Raw genomic sequence first — 8,175 nt, 5'->3', positions numbered from 1 at the left:
AGTGATATCTAGATATAATGCTGAACATTTTTTACCCTCATTTATACTCTCATAGATATCTTAAAAAAATGGAACTAAAGCATCTTCGGTACTCAGGCCCTCTCTGAAACCAAATTGATTTTTACTAAAATAATCTATTTTTTTGAAAAAAACCTATCAATCTAATTTTTATAATCTTTTCAAAAATCTTGGTGAAAACTGACAATAGAGATATTGGACGGTAACAATTTGGTTTCTCTCTGCTGCCCTGTTTGAAAAGTGGGATTACAATAGCAACCTTCAAGCAGTCAGGGAATTCACCACTCATCATGCTCCAATTAAAAAGCCTACTCAAAACACCAGCAATCTGAATGGAAATTCTCTTAACAATGTAACTGCTTATATTGTCAAACCCGGGAGCTTTATTGTTTTTCAAACCGGCTATTATCTTGAGAATTTCAGTTTCATTAGTGGGAATGAAAAACAAGGAATGCAAAATATTTTTATACTTGAAATGGGAATTAAATACTGCATTATTCTCTACATTAATAATTGAATGTCTTAACTGTTGCGGTATTTTAATGAAAAATGAATTAAACTCTGTAGCAATACGTTTTTTATCAGTGATTGTCTCTGAATTGATTTCTAAACTTATAACATCATGCTTTGATTCCCGATCTCCTATCAAGCTGTTTACTATTCTCCATTGAGTTTTTAAATTACCTGAGCAATTATCAAATTTTTCAAGTAGTACTGCTCTTTTGCTTTTCTCAGATCGGATTTTAATTTATTTCTGAATGTTCTGTAATATTCTTTCAAATTTAAATCATGTGGTCTTGAAATCGTAAGTTTGTACAGTTTTTTCCTTCTATTGATTCCTTTAAATAAATAGTCAGAAATCCATGGAGTTAATTATTATTGATAAAAACACTTTTTCGGGGTCTACTGCATTTACACTTATCTATTGAGTCTGATAATAGCTTGGTGAACGAAACGAAAGCAGCTGAGACGGAGTTCTTATCTAACGGATGAATCACGGATGATTAACACGGATGAATCTCTGGCTTGTGTGGAATCTCTTAGGCATGGAAGTCATGGGTCCTGGAACTACTGGAGTAGTGAAACGTGATTCGTCTTGGAAGAAGATTAGCCTTGTAAGGTCCAAAAAATGTGGGCTCAACCAGTTGGAACTAGTTGAGGCATGTCCACAACTTAGGCTAACGCACTGGAAGGCCGCGATCATATATACAGCTATCAGGCATGCATGGAGATGTATTGTGATATGGTAACCTGGGTCTCCTGCTCAAACAGGGATGGCCGACTTTCTCGTGAACAACTGGATGAATTCCAGTTGCCACATATGCGAGGGTGCGGAACACACTCTGTATAGCTGCACGTTAGGCACACACAGGGGCAGTGGGTACTACAGCTATAAGAAGAAGTGAGTACACCACTTTTCAACACAATTTTCCATCCTCTTTTACCCTTTCCCCCCTGAATTGCCCAATATACTACTTTGTGTATCCACACTTCATCCTTACCACACTAATCTATCTACTGCACACCTCTATGGCTTCAGCCGGTCATTGTCTTTCAGGCACAGGACAGCTAAAGTCTCAACCTCCATCTATCTGTAGACCACCACTCCATGGCAGAGCTCAGACAGTACTGGGTCACAGACCAACTCTATCCTTTCCAAAGCTGGGAAGTGTTGTGACCTCTTAAGCTCGACTTCATGCCCCACTTCTGTAAACACCTGAACGTTGAGAACTCCTTCGGGGGCCTATGTGACCTCCAAACCCTTGCTAATTTCCCCCCTTGGTCTATATCCTTCTATCTCACACCTAGAGCAAGGCTCAAGATCGGCTAGCTCTGCTGAAATCCGGCAAGGCTTGGTTATTTGCGCCTGTGCAGGGTGGGGCGCCCGCTTCCTATCCTCTCCGAATAAGCTTTCCCCGGGACTGTGCACACAGCCGCATTTCATGCAGCATGACTGCAGGCCAATATCTACTCACTGTTATCGGGCACACCCATCCCAGAGCAGGGTTATCCTTCTCAGCTTCTGATCCGTTTTCCCATCCTAGAGTGGCAGGAGTCACCAGCTTCACTAGTCGAAGCAGGGTCAAACTCCTCGGCCACTCACTTCCTGAAACAACACATTACCTCAGAGGCGGAATTGCCGCACCCACAGGCAACTCCTTCAGCCATCCGCTAGGGTGTTTCGGAGGCGCACAAAGACCGCGGTCACCTCAAAGTTACTTGCTTGCTCACCCTATTCCCCTTCTGAGTCAAACTGGCCTGAAGCAACACCAGGAGATCTGCAAGATCGAGGTGTGGGCCAAAGTCTTTTCATAAAGTATCCTGATGATAGAATACATGCAGATGGTTCAACGTATCTGCAGTAACCAGGATGTGAGTTGTTGAAACGATAACCTATTAAAAATGTTAGATTATTGAACTGATGAGACCATAAAATAAAACATTTAAAATACTTATCAAATTTTAAGGATACCAAAGAATAATTCTGGACTTAATAGTTTGATCCTGCTAATTTGAACACTGCTGATACAGAATAACTAGTAGTTCTGTGAACAGTAGACCTCACGCTCAGTAAAGGGCCCCATACACTAGGGAACTTGGATCGGCCAACTTGGTTCAGGGAACCAAGATCGTGTAGGATTTGCCCACACACTGTAGTGGGGAGAGCGAGCAACCATTTGTTACTTCAGTATCTTTCGGGGTCTGAAGATGAGCATTTCAAAGTATGCAGCTGCTGTGGGGAGAAAATATTTTGAATATATATGGATAGAATATATCTCCCTGGTGGACGAACCGAACACAGTTTTTGATCCACATTGAAGACCAAGTTTGTCACGAATTTGTTTCACATTTCGCCAATTTTTTCCACATACATTGGGGAACTTGGTTCGCAAGAATCAAGTTTGCTGATCCAAGTTCCCTAGTGTATGGGGCCCTTTAGTTACATTGAACTGTTGTTATGTTTTCTTAAGAATTAATAAATGATTCATCAATTCAAAATGTATAGAAAAAAATCTAAATAGACATAGAGCTTTCTGTCCTATCATACTGCGACGTGTCGTCCCGGAATATGAGTGTGAGCGCTGTTATCAGGTCTGGCTGCAACTGTCTACAACGTTGATGGAAAGATATATTTTCAAGATGTTTAATGTTCTTGAACAGGTAGTATTATAGTCCACTAGATAGCACTGATTTATGACGAATAATTCCATAGTATGATTTTTACTCTAATATTGGCGTATGAAGAAGGTTCCTTTCTCCTTTTATATTATCCTTGAAATGCAAAATTCTCAAAAACCTTGTATACGTCGACGTGCAATTTGAAAAGGAACATATCTGTCAAATTTCATGACATTAGATTACCGTGTTTCACCATAAATGTGCAACATATAAACATTTAAACATTAAGAGAAATGCCAAACCGTCAACTTGAATCTTAGACCTCACTTCACTCGCTCAATATTAAATTCTACCACTTATACTTTTGTGTTGATGATCAAAATAGAATGTCGTGAGATATCTCTTTGGTGACATTTTTGAAATTCTATTCTATCTTTGTAAATTAATTTGTGTTATTTTCACTGGAGAAGGTTTATGCTTGTTTTTCAGCAAAATTTTTTTGGTGGATTTCCACTGTTACATTCCAAACTAGGTCCTTCACAGGATGGCAGAGTCACGCTCTAAAGACTTTGGTCTATACTTCATTTTCTGTGATTGTTTTGATTGACTCTGTTCGGACGTTCTATCAATGTTCCTCTTTGTTGTCTGGTGTTGTGTGGTGGAGGGGGCAATTAAAGGGTGATGCGTATAGCATAATCGCCCCAGTTGCCGATTGACAGCCAATTGAACAGCTCACTTCTCGTAATGTCGATTTTTGCAAAGTGATCTATTGATTTTTTATTGTGATTTATTACAAGTGTACTCCAGTCTCATATCGTGATCTGGACCCGGGATCCTGGAAGCAAAGAGGATTTGGACATGAAGGTAGGCCTATGTTATTGTGCACTTAGCCATTTTAATTGTTCAACTTGCTACCCGATGACAGACAACCCAAAAGTTCTCAATGTAATTGATACAGTCCACAAACCAGAGTGCTGTTTGAGCCAGCCTCTGTCTAATTAAACATTGGCCAACTGTCCGGATTGATTTGTTTATCGAATTTGAATAGGACATATAATTATTTGAAATATTGTCTAATAGGTTTGTCGTTTTTTATGCCCATTTTCTTCTTGGTTTTTCTGTGCAATTTTTGATATGCCAGCAGTTAATAAGCAACCAGACTTGCTACGAAAATTCATCACTCATTCAGCTGAGTATATTGCAGCACTAAAACCAATTGGTCATTCAGTTAATGACTGGTAGATTTCGTTATTATTTGCCTTACGTGAAAAACTGACTGAAGGATTGAGAGAGAAGTGGCAGAGACTGCTAAGAAATGGAATAGTATCCGATTTGAAAAACTTCCAAATATTTTTGAATGATGAAGCTGTTATTTTGGAGGCTACTAGATCCACTGATTTATTGGGGTCATCTTCATCGTCAGAAGCCTCCTCACGTAAGCAGTTTGGGAAATCGAAACCCACTATGGGAAATTACAAAGCTTCAGCTATGATTGTTAAATCGAAATCGGACGAGCTGAAATGTATTGAATGTAATAATTCTCATGAACTGGAAAATTGTGAAGTGTTCTAGAATCTCAAACCGTTTGATAGATTGAAACGTGTAAAAGAATGGAAACTATGTATATGCTGTTTATTGGAAGGGCACTTTATTAGAGATTGTAGAAGAAGGAAGCCGTGCAGTCACTGTAATTTGCGTCATCATTTGCTCCCCCATTTAGAGCCGAGACAGCCGCCTGTTGAAAACACCAACACATTGGCCGGTAATAAACAAATGAGCAGGGTAGACAGGCACGACGTCGCTGATCAAAGCCATCAAACATTTGTTACTGACTCAGCTAAGAAAGTATTTTCAAATGTAAATAGTTCCTTAGTATTGTTACCAACCGTTAAATTGGGAGTTCGAGGTTATCAAGGCAATTATCACAAGGTCAGAGTATTATTAGATAGTGCAAGCACTGAGTCATTTATTACAAGGCAATGCATGGAAAAACTGGGTTTAGTGGTACAGAAAACACACAGTTTGCCCATCTATGGATTATCTGATACTAAACTGGAAGTGACAGATGAAATTGCTAACTGTGAATTCGAAACAATTTGAATGTTCCTCTTTGTTGTCTGGTGTTGTGTGGTGGAGGGGGCAAATAAAGGGTGATGCGTATAGCATAATTGCCCCAGTTGCCCCAGTTGACAGCCAATCGAACAGCTCACTTCTCGTAATGTCGATTTTTGCAAAGTGATCTATTGATTATTTATCGTGATTTATTATAAGTGTCGTCTCGTCTCGTATCGTGATCTGGACCCGGGATCCTGGGAGCAAGGAGGATTTGGACATGAAGGTAGGCCTATGTTATTGTGCACTTAGCCATTTTAATTGTTCAACTTGCTACCCGACGCCAGACAACCCAAAAGTTCTCGATGTAATTGATACAGTCCACAAACCAGAGTGCTGTTTGAGCCAGCCTCTGTCGAATTGAACAGACTCAAATAAATTTGATTATTAGAACTCTGTAATTGCGATTTACTAGAGCTCATTAATCTTTTGTTTGTAATAGTGATGCCCCAACTTTCTCCAGACTGTAGGTGGGTTTCGAACCAAAGTGATGTTCAATCTCTTATATCTAGCGGAATCTGTTCCTGAAGCCATCACTCATCCAAACGTAGTAGCAAGAGTGTTTCTCCGACTTCCTTCTCCGACTTGTGATCTTAGAACTGAGAATTTATTTATTTCTGAATTCGGACAAATTTTGTCCAGGGGACTGAGGTTTTGTCTGTATGACTCAAGATTACCTGATTCTGATTGTGAATGGATATTGTGGAACCCTGAAGAGGATAACCATATAAGATAATCGGAGAAAATAATGTGTAAGCTGTAATAATTACTGAGATAAATTTTGTGCGTGTCATATACAAAGTGACAAATGAAAAGATTTTTTATTTGGTCAGAGTCAACGGCGGTATACCTTGATCTCTTATATGGACCGAGAAATTTGTAGGTTATCCCAGATTTGGGATTGGAATATTTCAATTGCAGTGAGCTTAAATGAAGCAATCTTAAAACTATTACCTGTTTGTTGTTCTGATAAAGAGCCAATGAAACCTGAACGAAGATATAGATCACAAATCCATGTATGATTGTGTCTCTCACAGCTATCAGAATTAATAATGAGTAATTTATTTAATAAATATTATTTCTGAAAAGGGGTTCGAGTACAGAATCTAATCTTATCAGTGTTGAGTTACATTGACCTAAATCCTGCAAGATGCCGCATACACTGCTTAATTTAGTCTGGAAACTATGAGCTAGGCTACCGACAGCAACCAATGTAAGAGCAAATGTGAGCAAAATTATATTGATTAATTTTGCAGTGATCAACTGATACATTAGCAACCATCTACAACCTTCCACTCAATTAATTTCCCGACTTGTTCCACTGACCATATGAGGTCTACAAAAATACCAATGGTAACGTGTCAATAATGATATTATGGTTTTTCGGAAGGGAACGAACTGGAAGATATACTCAGTTATTCCAATATATTATATAAATATCAGATTTACGATATTACAAGATAAGCAGATAATAATTTAAAACTTTCAAGTGAGTAGTTGTGATCGGTATAATGTGTTCTGGTTTAACAATACCAGACATTTACAATTGATAATTTAATAATTATTTATGAATTGAAAGGAAATGATATAATAAAATTATAATTACAGGGCTATGAGTTCTGCTTTGGAATAGCTTGATCGATAAACAGATTATAAATTAATTTAATTTAATAATGATTATTATAATGTAGATTAAAGTTGAATTTTCCCTGAATGCAATTTGTTCATGACCATCAATTTTCTCGAGAATTTATGTCGCTCATGAATCGTAGATGGGGCCCCAATTTTGTTACAAGGAGAATAACTCACGCGACTCTGTTTTCCTATTCTCCTTGGTTCTAATAGGCCTATAATAATCCTCGGTTGATTAAGAATCTATAAGCAGCATTTAAAGTAAATCAGTCCAGTAATTCAGACGTGATGATGCGTCAAACTTAATTTTCCTATCCTTTACACGTTTTTAAGCCAGTTCTTTCCTTTATTATAGTATAGAAGATGATAGATAGATGTGTATATCATTTTCTATACTTGAATAAAGGAAATGAATGAGAATAAATTTTGAAAGGCTTGAGATATCGCTGTGCGGTTTTCACCGTACCTTTTCTCTGGAAATCCTGTATCGGAATCATGTATCATATGACCACTTTTAAATTAAAAAAGAAGTTGAATTCAAAATGGCGGTTCCAAAATGGCGGATAAAATTTGGGTGCGACGGAAAACCTGTTTCAACTACCACAAGTCTTATATCTGTGAAAATTTCAGGAGCTCCGCCCCATCTGTGCAAAGTTTGATTTTAGATTCCCAATTATCAGGCTTCACATACAATTTAAACAAAAAAGTTTGAGTGGAAAAGATTAAGCATAAAAATCTCTACAATGAATATTCAATAATATTTTCACCTAAAATTGAAAATAAGAACGAAATTCGAGAAAATGTTATTATTTCAATTGCAAACTGTTGGCAACTGTTGATTCTATTAAATGATCCACTATGAAGAGATAGCAGACCTCTTATGTCTCCAGCGTTATTGTCCTGTCACCAGCTGGCTCAGATCTTTGTTTATAAGTACACTTGAGATGCGCGGGAACACTAGCGTCAGGTGATCAATTTTCATAATGGCAAGGAAAGTTGTGTGAGTGCGCCACACCAGATTTTTTCGCTCAGCTTGCTAAAATACCCCTCATTCCAATATTAAAATTTTCGACTGACTGTACAGTGAGTCAGTCATTCTAATTTCGATTCTTAATTTCGACCATATGATTTGGTGATTTTTTTTTGAAATCGTATGTACCATTAATGGCCATTAATTCTGAAAAATCTAAAAGGAAAATTGAAATTTGGGCTTCCAGGTGCACCAGATTGATATTTTTAGAATTTATGTGCAAAATTTGGAGATCTAAATCATTCCCGTTTTTCCGGTATGCA

This window comes from Nilaparvata lugens, chromosome 6 (assembly GCF_014356525.2).
Source record: "Nilaparvata lugens isolate BPH chromosome 6, ASM1435652v1, whole genome shotgun sequence".
Classification (NCBI taxonomy): domain Eukaryota; kingdom Metazoa; phylum Arthropoda; class Insecta; order Hemiptera; family Delphacidae; genus Nilaparvata; species Nilaparvata lugens.
The sequence above is the reverse complement of the archived record's forward strand: the minus strand, read 5'-3'. Positions refer to the sequence as shown.